Here is a 13,111-nt window from a genome sequence, read left to right as displayed (position 1 = left end):
AAATTTGAGGAGCTGGGTTAGCACCCAGTGCTAACAGGGAATGATGTCAGCACAAGAAGTGGGTGGTGAAGGTGAGCCTCGGGTTTAGGGGATTAGGCCAGTAGGGTTAATAGTACACATATGGAAATCATTTGCACAGAAGTATTAGCTAAAGATGTGAAAGTAAATGACTATGCCTGAGAAAAGGGGAAAGCAGAGAAGAGGGCTGAAGATCTTTAGAAAGACCTTCATTTTGGAAAAACTAAAAAGGAGGTTACGATAAAAGCAGAGAAAGACTCTAGCAAAAGCTGAGGCTGCTGCTGCTGCTAAGTCGCTTCAGTCGTGTCCGACTCTGTGCGACCCCATAGATGGCAGCCCACCGGGCTCCCTGGTCCCTGGGATTCTCCAGGCAAGAACACTGGAATGGGTTGCCATTTCCTTCTTCAATGCATGAAAGTGAAAAGTGAAAGTGAAGTTGCTCAGTAGTGCCGAACTCCTAGTGACCCCCTGGACTGCAGCCCACCAGGCTCCTCTGTCCATGGGATTTTCCAGGCAAGAGTACTGGAGTGGGTTGCCATTGGAGAACAAAGGAAATGTGACATCACCAAGGGCTTGGAGGACTGCTTCAGAAGGGCATGGTCAATGTCAGGCGTGGTAAGAATTGAGATCTTTTTGGACTTGATCAGTCAGTTCAGTCGCTCAGTCATGTCTGACTCTTTGCGACCCCATGAATCGCAGCACACCAGGCCTCCCTGTCCTCACTAACTCCCAGAGTTCACTCAGACTCATGTCCGTCGAGTCAATGATGCCATCCAGCATCTCATCTTCTGTCATCCCCTTCTTCTCCTGCCCCCAGTCCCTCCCAGCATCAGAGTCTTTTCCAATGAGTCAACTCTTCGCATGAGGTGGCCAAAGTACTGGAGTTTCAGCTCTAGCATCATTCCTTCCAAAGAAATCCCAGGGCTGATCTCCTTCAGAATGGACTGGTTGGATCTCCTTGCAGTCCAAGGGACTCTCAAGAGTCTTCTCCAACACCGCAGCTCAAAAGTATCAATGATGTGGTCATTAAAAGGAGACTGCCGAAATGGGGATGGAGGAGGGTAATAACAGGGGTAACTAAAAGAATGAACTGATTGGAAAACACTGGAGGCTACAGAGAATGGTATCAGCAGGGTTGAAATATGTTTTAGGTTAGATAAGCCTGAACATCTCTGTAGATAGAAGAGAAGGTATCGAAAACAGCGAGAAAATAAAATGCAAGGGAAAATACTTTGAATGACATTATAATTATGGATATATGTTTTTATGGTGCTGTGCTGTGCTTAGTTGCTCAGTCGTGTCCGACTCTTTGTGACTCCATGGACTGTAGCCTGGCAGGCTCCTTGGTTCATGAGATCCTCCAGGTAAGAATACTGGAGTGGGTAGCCATGCCCTCCTCCAGGGGATCTTCCCAACGCAGGGATCAAACCCAGGTCTCCTGCAATACAGGTGGATTCTTTACCAGCTGAGCTACCGGGGAAGCTCATATGTTTTCATACTTTTGTCCAAATCCATAGAATGTATAACACTACTCACTTTAAAGTGAACCCTAAGATGAACTGGGGGCCTTGGTTAATTATAATGTGTCAATACAGTTCATTCTTGATTTTTTTAAAAAATGTACCACCTGGTTGATAATGGCTATGTGTTCCAGTGGAGGGGGTATATGAGGAATTTCTGTACCTTCTTGTCATTTTTGTTGTGAACCTAAAACTGCTTTTTTAAAAAGTCTCAAAATAATTAACACTCAGAGTAGACATTTTTGGCAAAACTTTTGTTTCACTTTTACTTATGTATACACATTATATATGTGTGTGTGTGTGTTGGATTGTGATGTAAAATTGATCTCTTAGGTCAAAAACTTTTCAGGCCACTGTACTTAAATTATACTGGCAAATAAAAGCACAAATTAACCTCAAAAAATACAAGGGAAGGATAATTGATATAAATTCTCAAAATTCAGAGGAGATGGAATTAAGAGAAGCATGTAATTCTTTTGAAAAATAGAGCCAAAAATAGCACCCACTCCAGTATTCTGGCCTGGGAAATTCCATGGACAGAGGAGCCTGGCGGGCTACAGTCCATGGGGTCACAAAAGAGTCAGACACGACTTAGTGACTAAACAACAACACAGATTTTTCAGTTTCTGTTACGTGAATACTGTAAGAAGCTAAATAATTAAAAGCATTATTTGTGATTTAAAAAAAAAATGAAAGGAAGAGCCAGCAACCCCTGTCCAGTATCAGGAGAGTGGCTTGATATAATTACATTACAGTAACAAGAGGCAATATTATCCTTCCCCTACAAGAACTGTGAGGAAACTAAAGACGTGTTTGGGTTATGATGTTAAATGGAGAAAAACTAAATATAAAGTGGTTTATGAGATGATGTAAAACAATGAGTATGACTGGAAAGGAATGGTGTAATACTTAAAATTGTTGTATTAAGATGAAATTAAGAGTATTCTACGATCTGAGCCACCAGGGAAGTCCATTCTCTCTTTAGATGTTGTCATATTTGTGTTTTCAATAAAAAAAGTGTTGAAAAGTGTCTTCCTCCAAGAGAGGAGAGGAAAGGACAGACAAAGATGAGTTCAGATGAAGGGTTTGGTGGTCCTTAACATGATTTCTCCCTTTCCAACACTCTAAGTCTCAGTGTTACATGGCAGGTTTGGGACTATAAATTTGGGGTTTTTTTTTGGAAAACCCCAAATAACAGTTAAGACTCCACACTTGCACGGCAGGGGGTGAGAGTTCGATCTCTGGTGGGGGTGGGGATGGGGGCACTAAGATCCCACATGCCTGAGCAGTGTGGCCAAAAAGTTTTTTTGAAAAAAAAGGAGAGAGGGTATTGCAGAGAAAGCAAGGGTAGGAAGACAAGGCAAAGAAAGGTAAGGTAGAAATTCTAAAGACAAGAAGGTAGAAATGAGTGGAATGTGGGCACAGGATGGGACACTTGCTAACTGGAGGAAGAGCTATTTAGAGGAATTTGGGAAGAACAAATAGGTATGGTCAGATTGTGGCAAGCAAAGTTTAGACCTGCCATGTTCTAAACCAAACAACTACCTAAATTGACCTCAGTCTCTAGGAAAGACCTCCTGCCCATCAAAAGTGAAGCCAGTGGAGAAAGAGATCCTCCAAGTGCTGGTGACCAAGAGTACAAGGTTTAAAACCAGGATCCTGGTCTCAGATGGACTAAGCCAGGGACTTTTGTCTCTCTCGCACCATTTGTTGGCCATAATGACAATAAGAATGTTCCTGAAGCAAGCTTCCCAGCCTCACCTCCCTGTCTGTTGCAGTTTCCCATACCTCCTTCCCCAGTCTCCTCCCCACAGCACACAAATGGCCACAGATCAACCAGCTCAATCCTCTGCCCACACCCTCCTCGGCCGTTTCCCACTATAGCCCCAAACCCACAGGCAGCTCCCCTAAGATGTGCAAAAAAAAAAAAAAAAAACACCATAGGAGAACCGTAGCAGCAGTTGGTGAAAGCTGTTTTTAGAATCACCCTCTTTCTCTGGCATTCTACTAACTCCAACTCACATATGACTGGGTTCTAGAACTCATCAACTCTGGCACCACTTCAGAGAAGGAAAATGATGATCACTCAGTTCCCTTCCTTGTTCTTCCAGCTGGGCCTGAGTGAGAATCAATGACCTGAGTAAGGAAAGCCAAACCCACTCTGTCGATCTGTCCTAATCTCCCTGCTTTTCTAAAAAAACTCTTTGCTCACGCACATCCCTAGATGGATACCCTTCCTAGGAGAGATCTCTGCTCTTGAGCTATATCCTTCACTTTTCCACTCATTGGTCCTTAATCTCCCCAACCTGGATCTGTTGCTCTCCCTCTATGTTCCCACAGCCCCTGGGATGCCTTGGTCAGGGCACTGACCACGTGGAGTAAATCTACATGTGTCTGCTAGTTCTGCAAGGGCAGAGACCAGGTCGTTTCCACCTCTTTCATTCCTGGATGCCTAGCATAGTACTTGGCAGGTTGTAGGGCTCAGTTAGTACTTGGATGTACAAGAACTAAGCTCCAAGCTCACCCTTCCCTGCCCCCTGTGAACAATTAACCTAATAAATTAATTAGGAGAGCATGAGTTTGTCCATGGTCCTTGGGTATCAGAGCCAGAAAAATGTACCAGGGCATCTTCTTATCCAACTTTACACAGACAGAGTAATTTCTCAGACTTCAAAGAATATCAAGAAATGCTGGGGACTTCCCTGGTGGTACAGTGGATGGAAACCCACCTTCCAATGAGGGGACACAGGTTTGATCCCTGGTCTGGGAAGATTCCACATGCCTCAGAGCAACTAAGCCCATGCAGCACAACTACTGAGCCCAAACTCTAGAGCAGACGAGCCACAGCTATGGAGTCTGCATGCTGCAACTACTGAAGCCCATGGGCCTAGAGCCTGTGCTTCACAACAAGAGAATCCATTGCAATGAGAAGTCCATGCATTGCAACAAAGGGTAGTCCCCGCTCGCTGCAACTAGAGGAAGCCCGTGCACAGCAATGAAGACCCAGCATAACCAAAAATAAATAAAATTTAAAAAAGGAAAGAAATGCTGGCTTCCTCTTCTCTACGCTATGAACCATCAACCAGTGATCGCTTAAAAAACAGAAAAGGTCACTTCAGACATGACATTAGCTTGGCCTTGTGTAGAGTCTGGTAAGCTACAGTCATTGGCATCAGCAAAAGCTTGTTAAATTTAGTGAATGACTTTAAAAGCTCTTCACAGAAAAAGAGAAAGAACACAATCTCTGCCCTTTAGGCGATGACAATCTCCAGACAATGAAATATGCTTACAAAATTTGAATTTCATAGGCTCTGGTGAAAATTGTGCGAAGCTGGATGATAAAATTATCCGCCCACAAACAGCTGTGTGTGGAACTCCTCCACCATTTAAAAGAGCAAATTAAGAAATTCCTAGGCCAGTGCTGTCAAGAAGAACTTTATGCGATGATGGAACTGTTCTATAAATCTGTTCTGTCCAGTGAAGTAGCTGCTATGAGCATCCAAAGTGTGACTAAGGAGCTGAATTTTTAATGTTAATTCAGTTTACTGAATTTAAAGTTGAATATCTATGTGGCCACCATATTGGATGGAACAGCTCCATCATGAAGACAAAGTACAACAACTGCTGTGTGGTAAGTTGAGTAGAGAAACTGCCAACTTATAACTCACTATTCAGATTCGCTAATAAATCCTAGACTTGGTCCATGATGGGCTTGCCTAGTAACTCAGATGGTAGAGAATCTGCCTGCAATGCCAGAGACCTGGGCTCAGTCCCTGAGTTGGGAAGATCCCCTTGGAGGAGGGCATGGCAACCCACTCCAATATTCTTGCCTGGAGAATCCCCATGGGCAGAGGAGCCTGATTGACTACAGTCCATGGGATCACAAAGAGTTGGAAATGACTAAGCACAGCACAGCACATGATATACACTATTTTTGTCTTCCCTGGTATCTCAGTTGGTAAAGAATTCGCCTGCACTGCAGAAGACCCTGGTTCAATTCCTGGGTTGGGAAAATATGCTGGAGACGGGATAAGCCACACACTCCAGTATTCTTGGGCTTCCGTGGTGGCTCAGCTGGTAAAGAATCCATCTGCAATGTGGGAGACCTGGGTTCGATCCCTGGGTTGGAAAGATCCCCTGGAGAAGGGAAAGGCTACCCACTCCAGTATTCTGGCCTGGAGAATTCATCCATGGTTTCACAAAAAGTCAAACACAACTGAGCGACTTTCATTTTCACTGGTCCATGATGGGTATTTGACATTTATGGCAAACACCGCTTTCTGTACATTAGTTTCTTCATCTGAAAAATGGGAATAATCATAAAAGTAAAGTGAAGAGGAACTAAAAAGCCTCTTGATGAAAGTGAAAGAGGAGAGTGAAAAAGTTGGCTTAAAGCTCAACATTCAGAAAACGAAGATCACGGCATCTGGTCCCATCACTTCATGGAAAATAGATGGGGAAACGGTGGAAACAGTGTCAGACTTTATTTTGGGGGGCTCCAAAATTACTGCAGATGGTAATAGCAGCCATGAAATTAAAAAACGCTTACTCTTTGGAAGGAAAGTTATGACCAACCTAGATAGCATATTAAAAAGCAGAGACATTACTTTGCCAACAAAGGTCCATCTAGTCAAGGCTATGGCTTTTCCAGTGGTCGTGTATGGACGTGAGAGTTGGATTGTGAAGAAAGCTGAGTGCCGAAGAATTGATGCTTTTGAACTATGGTGTTGGAGAAGACTCTTGAGAGTCCCTTGGACTGCAAGGAGATCCAACCAGTCCATTCTGAAGGAGATCAGTCCTGGGTGTTCATTGGAAGGACTGATGCTAAAGCTGAAACTCCAGTACTTTGGCCACCGCATGAGATGAGTTGACTCATTGGGAAAGACCCTGATGCTGGGAGGGATTGGGGGCAGGAGGAAAAGGGGTCGACAGAGGATGAGATGGCTGGATGGCATCACCGACTCGATGGACGTGGGTTTGAGTGAACTTCGGGAGATGGTGATGGACAGGGAGGCCTGGCGTGCTGCGATTCATGGGGTCGCAAAGAGTCGGACACAACTGAGCGACTGAACTGTGCTGAACTACCTCATACCACCCTCACCACCTCTCTAACCTTCTAAGAATCAATTTGAAATTCTACGTTGGGATGTGACGGGCTGTGTGCCTGAGGCTCAGCCAGAAAGGAACTCAGCCGCTGTCACCTGTGACCGCAGAAGATGCTGGCATGAGTCCCATGGACAGAATGGCTTAGCCATCAGGTGAATAAAAAAATAAAAAACACCTGCAGATGAAGCATCTGTAGTGAACAAAAACACTCCATAAATAAAAAACCAAAACTTCGAAATCTCCCCATCACTCTTCAAATAAAACCAGTTGCTTGGCCTGACCAGCAAATGTTCACAGACTCCTTCAGGGATGAGCAGTGTCTGGGACTATTCTTCCAGGCACCGCCCCAGGGCCCCTTCACAGGCTTTCCCACTAGCCCCGGTCCTTCACCCGCCCTTCCTCTGATGGGCTTCTCCTGACTCCAGCCTTCCCTGACTGCCCTGTCCCCATCTAAGTAAGCCATTCCTGTTAGTCTCTTCTACCCTTTTTAGCATTTACTATTTGAAACCACATATTTAATTTTGTGTTTGGTTTTATGTCTGTGTTTGCCATTAAATCATAATCTTCCTGAGGACAGAGGGCATTGCTCCTTGTCTAGAGAGGGGCGTTTTACACAATGGCTATTTGCTCAGACTCTTAGGCCAGAGTTACCTATATTTGTGTCACAGCCCCACCACTTAGTAACTATATGATATGTTAGCCCCTCTGTGCCTCAGTGTTCTCATCTATAAAATGGAAGAATAGTAATAGTCATTATCTCGTGGGGTTGTATAAGAACTGAGTTGGTGTATCTAAAGCACTCAGAAAAGAGCCTAGTCTAGCATATAAACAAGCTCTGCATTAATATCAACTGTTATTATCCTTTGACACTGTTTGGGCAATGCCTGACACATAGTATGTTCCCAGCAAATATTTACTGATTGAATTTCCGTACTATGAATGTTCTGAGTTTTTTCCTAACTACTCTTGCCATCTTGAAAGCAATGACAATAATCCCTAAAAATATTCTAAATAATTATGACATTGACCAGTTAATTTGTGGTTAATCCGATGTTGACCTTTTTTTTTAATTGAAGTATAGTTGATGCACACATCTTAACTTGTTTTTATTTTTATTTTTTCAGACTTTAAGCTCTTTATTTTGCATTAGGGTATAGTCGATCAACAATGATGTGGTCGTTTCAGGTGAACAGCAAAGGGACTCGTGTATGTATGGGACTCAGCCATGCATACACATGCCTCCATTCTTCCCCAAACCCCCTGCATCCAGGCTGGCACATAACATTGAGTAGAGCCCCATGTGCTATACAGTAGGTCTTTGTTGGTTATCTATTTTGAATATAACAGTGTGTACATGACCTTCCCAAACTCCCTAAGTATCCCTTCTCCCCCAGCAACCATAAGTTTTCTGTCTGTGAGTCTCTTTAACTCGTTTTAAGGATATAGATGCCAAGTACCTACCTGGTTTTAGCTTCGGAGAGTCTTTTAAATATTATACAATGCCTGTGCGGTGTTTATAATCTTCTGATGTTCATTAATCATTCTGTTGTTGACATGAAGTAATGTATTCAGAGTTTTCTTTGCAATCTGCTCATCTTATACTTGGAGATAAGTTCTATTTAGTCATAGTGTGGTTAACAACACAGATTTTATTTATTTTTTCATTTATTTTTTAATTGGTGGAAAATTGCTTTATGATTTTGTATTGGTTTCTGCTATACAACAATACAAATCAGTCATAATTTTATATATATATATCCCTTCCCTCCTGAACCTCTGTCTCTTCCTCTCATCCCACCCCTATAGGTCATCACAGAGTGCCAGGCTGGGCTCCCTGAAACACAGATTTTAGATGAAGACAGATCTGACTTTGAATACTGTTTTGTCATTTGATAACCACATGACTTTGAGCATGACTTTTCTGAGCCTTGGTTTCTCTGCCTAAAAATGAAAATGTTACTACCTACTTCATAGTGTTGGATAAAAAATATAGAGAGTTGGGTAAGTCACTCGGTATTATTACTGGCATCTAATTATATATAGTAATTATTGTTGCTCAATTCTTTGCTAAAATTTCATTGAAGAACGTTGTAACCATGTTCAAAAGTGAAATTGGCTTCTAATAGAATTTTTAATGAATTTTCCTTATCAGTTTTAAGAATAGCACCTATTTAACTCACAGAATTAATTTGGGATTATGGCATATTTCTCACTTTTCAAAAAAGAACTTTAATTTTTTGTTACACATTGCAGAAGAGGCAGAATATACCAAAAAGCAAAGTTATGCCCTGTAATCTCACCACTCCAAAAGAAGCACTGTTAACATTAGACCTAATATTCTTCCAGACACTACAAATGCATATGTGTGCACACGTACACATGCACGTGCGCACACGCACACACACACACAATACTAATATAAAATTGGGTTCACGCTGTAGATAAAATTTTGTTTCATTCAACACTATAATATCTTCCCATCTTAGTAAATACTTGCAGACATCATTTTTAATGGTGGCATTGTATTCCCAGATATGAACCTAAGTTGTTCAGGAGTTCCCTAATATTGGACATGTAGGTGGTTTCCGATATTTTACCATTCTAGGCAATGCTGCATCAGACACTGTGTTCAATGTTTTATTAGCTGGCGTCCATCCTTCCCTCTCCACCATGCTGTTTGCTTCAGGAAGCTGACCTTTGCCAGACTGCATCGTCGACCTTCTTTTTTCTCTGGCCTCCTGTTCAATCAATGGGAGCAAGAAATTAGACAATAGAGAAAAGGGAGTCAAGGGTATTTATTCCCCAGGTCCTCCCTAAAGGGCTACTAGTTGTTGGTGTCCATGAGTGAAAGAGCTTGACGGTACCCGGTGGGAGGTTCTCTCCCATGGCTACTCTCCCTGGGCTCCTGTAACAGGCCCTCGCCTTGCTCCTTCATGCTCAGGCTGGCACCCTCATCACCGCTAGCCCATGTACTCCACCAACCCTGGTAGGTTTCCCTTCACCTGACCCATGTCTTTGTAAAGAGCCCTTCATTAAATTCGCCCCACTTATCCAGTTTAAGTGTGCCATGTCTTTCTCACCACAACCCTAACAAACATAAACAACTTTGTAAGTAAATCCCTCTACATGTTTTTTATTATTATCACATGACAAATTTCTGATTATTTGATCAATGACATGTGTATTTTTAAGACCTTTTATGAGCTTGCCAACTTATCTTCCAGTGACCCTTTCCCCGCAGAGCCTAAGAGTGACAGCCTTCAAGCCCCTTGTCCAACTGGGTATTATAATTTCTTTATCTTCTGCTGCATTCATAAACATTTCTATAATCTGGAGGTCATCTTATCTTTGAAAGTTTTGGGGTTAGAGATTACCTATTAATCGTCACAGTCTGTTTGTTTTGGCTGTTCTTACATAACTTTCTGTGTTTTCCTCCGCTACACCTACTATAAACTGACATGCTAGCCCACAATCGGCCTTTAAGAATTTGTTAAAATTTATGTGATTTCATCTTACCCATTTGTATGGGGGCCATTCCTTCCCTCATGCTCTTTCAAGAGACTTCGTTTTTGTGTCACGTCTCTCTTGGCAGAATCTTGTCACTCTTTGGATTTCAGTAAAGTTGATTGACTTGTGACCACAGCTCTCTTCTGAGCTCAAGAAAGGTTATGGTGATTCCCTGGTGGTCCACTGGTTAAGACTCAGCACTTTCACTGCCAGGGGCCCAGGTTCGATTCCTGGTTGGGGAAACAAGATCCTGCAAGCTGCGTGGAACAGCCAAAAAAGAAATGAAAACTTTTAAAAAAGAGAGAAAAGTTATGATTTTGTAGGTGATCTGGCTTTTTCTTGTGACTTTCTGCAACATGAGGTGAAGTGCAACTCTCCATTCAATTTTTAGTTAAATTTAGTTAAATCTTAAGGATCCTTTAATAAAAATAAAACATCATACTATTCAGTACCCAATTCAGTGTGCGTGTAATGCCTAAGGACTCAATATCTTGTCTCATATATTACCTGGAAAACTACTTTATAAATGTTGAAGAGTAGTATGGAATGTTTAATAATGAAAAATGTTCCCCAGCCTCTGTGTGTACTAGGAGCAAATACTATTTAATTTGCGTCTGCAGAACTGCTGATTGGAACACAAAGAGGAAGGGAAACGGACACTGGAAACTACTGGGAAATGTTATTCTATTTCAAAAGATTCTATTGCATCCCCTCTGACAAGCAGGACTTGACGAGTTCGTTTGTTTTTGCTTACCTGCATATTTGCACCAGTGAAATCCTTTGCAAAGCCTAAAACCATACCTGTCTCCACTGTTGGCAGGGGTACAACCCACAGACCTGCACAGCTTTCAGAAGCCATCACTTTGTTTTGGCTGCAACAAGTTAGTTGCTACATCCCTGAACTTTGTTGGGTCATGAGGGATCTTTCGTTGCAGTGCAAGGATTCTCTAGTTGTGGCGTGTGGGCTCAATTGCTCCACCACATGTGGGATCTTAGTTCCCCAGTCAGGGATCAGACCCAAGCACCCTGCTTTACAAGGTGGCTTCTCAACCACTAAACCACCGGGGAAGTCCTTTGATCACCTTTTGTGTTGAGGACAGAGTGTAAGAGATGTAGAGAAAGATTTTCCTGGGACCTAAAAAGATGTAAATTGTCAGCAGAGAGGAGCTTCTAAAGTCGAGGCCCAGTGCAGAGACGCCCTTGCCCAGTTCTAAGGGCAGTACTGATCTAACTCATCTCTGTTTGGATAATTAAATAAGGTAGCCTATTTAAAGGACTTAGGGAACTTCGCAGGCAGTCCAGTGGTTAAGACTCCACACTTCCAACACAAGGGCATGAGAGCACGCTAAGTCACTTCAGTTGTATCTGATTCTCTGCGAGCAGCCTACCAGACTCCTCTGTCCAGGCAAAAATACTGGAGTGGGTTGCCATGCCCTCCTCCAGGGGATCTTGGTCAAGGGTTCAGGGAACCCTTAGTTCCCTGACCAGGGAACTAAGATCCCACATGCTGCGCGGCCAAAAAATAAATCAATTAAATTTGTTTTAAAAGGGACTTAGGACTTTCCTGTCACACAGGAAAGGTACAATGAAGGGAAGCTGCCATAATTATCACTATTTCTCATCGCTGATGAGACCCATTAGCTCAACATATCTTAAAGATCCTGATTTCAGTCCCTGTGGTTTTTTATTTGGATTTCAAGTCCAAAAATAGTTGTATTGTGATATTTCTTTCAATGTTATCTATCCCTTCTTGGTTGCTTAAAGCATTCTTCATAAGTTCAGCAAGTTAAAATATTTATTCAGGTTTCTTATTTTAAATGATAGTACTTGACAGGACCCCAGGTGTATTTTTGAACTTCAAGCACAACTTATTTCTGTTTCCAGTCCTAGGAAATGCTCTTCTATTACAATGTTGTTTATGCAGCTAGACTAGCACTTTCTCAGAAATTCTTTTTAACCTTCAATTGTATTTCTGTGTCCTGTTGCCTAATTTTGCTAGTCATACTATAACTCTTCTTACTCAATCCCTCTGTGTCTTGAATTTAATTTTTAATTAATCTTTAGCATTGCTGATTAGATATAGTATAGGTTTAATTATATAGTTATATACTTCTACTAAGCACAAAACAATTCAGTATTATCTTAATTTTTATAGCACTTACAAATACATTAAAATATTTTTCATCCTAATCTGTTTTTCCTCTAGCATTTTCATGAGATCCCAAGTAGATCTAACATTCTGCTTACAATTTAATACTTCCACAATTAGTTTGGGTATTGTTCTTTTTGTAAGATGACTTTTTTCCCCTCAGGCTATTTTCTCCTTTCCTTCATTATTTGAGTGTTTTTCTACTGCTCTTTGATGTTGAGGATTTTGCTTCAAATGCTTTCACTGGTATTTTAGGAGATCTTGTCAGTTTTAGCAGATACTACAAAAAACAAAAAAACTGTGCTTGCATTTTATTGGTAGGGCATCCATTGTATCTCAGAAACAAGCTAAAAAAATGTAAATTCACATTTAGGGCATCAACCATGTTAGAAACCTTCAGTTCACATGATCAACCTTTGAGATTAAAAAAACAGTAACAAATGTAGAATCATTAGTGTATTGTTCTTCTTAATATTGACATAATTAATTCTATCAACATCTTTATAAAATATTTTAACTAAATGAATATGAACCAAGAAGCACAGTTTATCAGTCAGCGTCATTTTAATGAGGCAAATATTAAGGAAAATGTTTTCAGCTCTTTTCCTTTTAAGAATAGACTTAGTTCCAGAGAACTGGCTCTTTGTGCCACCTACTTGCACAAGAGCCTTTCCTTATTGAGACATTTCACTAGTAATTGGTCAAATATCAGACTAATCTTATTGAACTGTGAAAGGGTAATCACTGGAATAAATCTCTGTGTCCTGTTTGTAAACATCCTAGTTCATTATGCTCAGTAGACTGACCACTG

This window comes from Capra hircus, chromosome 4, assembly GCF_001704415.2.
Source record: "Capra hircus breed San Clemente chromosome 4, ASM170441v1, whole genome shotgun sequence".
Classification (NCBI taxonomy): domain Eukaryota; kingdom Metazoa; phylum Chordata; class Mammalia; order Artiodactyla; family Bovidae; genus Capra; species Capra hircus.
This window is presented reverse-complemented; position numbering follows the sequence as displayed.